Below are 1,285 nucleotides of genomic sequence, written 5' to 3' on the forward strand. Positions count from 1 at the left end.
CAGAACCTAGTGGGGTGGAGGAGGACCCTGTATGCACACCAGAGGTTCCCGTGGAGTACTCAGGGTGAGGGTCTCAGAGGCGAAGCTCGCTTGTCCTGGTTCTGCCTGCTGCCCTGGGCAATGCCTCCAGGACTGTCCAACCTGAGAATGGTGAGTGTCCAGGGTCAATCTCAGGTTCGTCAGCCCGTGAGGTGCTGCCCCTTCCCAGCAGAGGCTGACTATCACAGGGTGATGATGGGTACGAGAGACAGGTAAACGAGAAATGAAAGATGCAGACCAGGAAGAGATACACAGGAGACTTTGTCACAGCTGACAAATAAAGGCCATCTCTCTATAGGAGAGAGGCAAAACAGGCTTGAGCTCTGGGACTTTCATGGGGAGGCTCAGGAATCAGAGCCAGTAAGGTCTTAATGCGGTGGCGGGGGCGTGAAAATGGTCGGGTCGGTATGAGGGAGTGGTGAGGCTTTCTCAGAAACACCCTTAGGCGGAAAACGAAATTTAAAATGGTCATGCAGATGCTAAGCAGGGCCTTTTAGGTACGCTGGCTGGGTGGGATGGGAAGCCTGGGGCACTTGAGGCCCAGTCCCAAAAGAAGGCATGCGTGAGCAGCAGACGGAGGGCTGGGCTTGGCTGCGCTACGGGAGGATGGTGCCCTACACGGGGAACCAGCGTTGGGCCACCTGGAGTCAGGAAGGACTGGCAAAGAAGCCTGGGGAAAGGGCATCTTGGGTGGAGCACCTGAGGGTTGGGGGGCCACGGCAGGAAGCAGCGGAGAGGGCCCTGGAGGCCATGGTATTCTGAAGCTTCCTAAGGTCAGGCTGGAGGTTTTGGAGCGAGGGAAGCTGGTGTGGGGAGGCGGCGGCAGGACGGAGACCTACGGAGCAGATGGCTTTGGGTTAGCTGTGCCAGAGTTAGGACAGGAACGGGCAGCTCGCATGTGGGTACTGATATAGAGCGGGTGTCCAGGGAGGGGCGGGTTGGCGAAGCAATGGTGACTACAACGGTGACATCCGCGGGGGCGACTGGTGGACCAAGCTCCCGGATCGGGTACCTTGGCGCCTCTTCACCTCTGGTCACCAACCGGCTTCCATCTGGGGCCAAGGCCCGTCCGGGCTCGAGGGCGAGGCTGGCACAGACTCGGACCTTCACGTATTCCCACAGCAGGGGACCCCGCCTACTGAGCGCGGAACTCCGACTCGCGTTCGTAGGAACCTGCGCCCGCCGGCTTGGAACTTGGTGGTGCCCCGAGCCACCGCCCGAGAGCGCCTCCGCAGCACGCAGCTGT

Source organism: Marmota marmota, unplaced genomic scaffold (genome assembly GCF_001458135.2).
Source record: "Marmota marmota marmota unplaced genomic scaffold, marMar, whole genome shotgun sequence".
Lineage (NCBI taxonomy): Eukaryota > Metazoa > Chordata > Mammalia > Rodentia > Sciuridae > Marmota > Marmota marmota.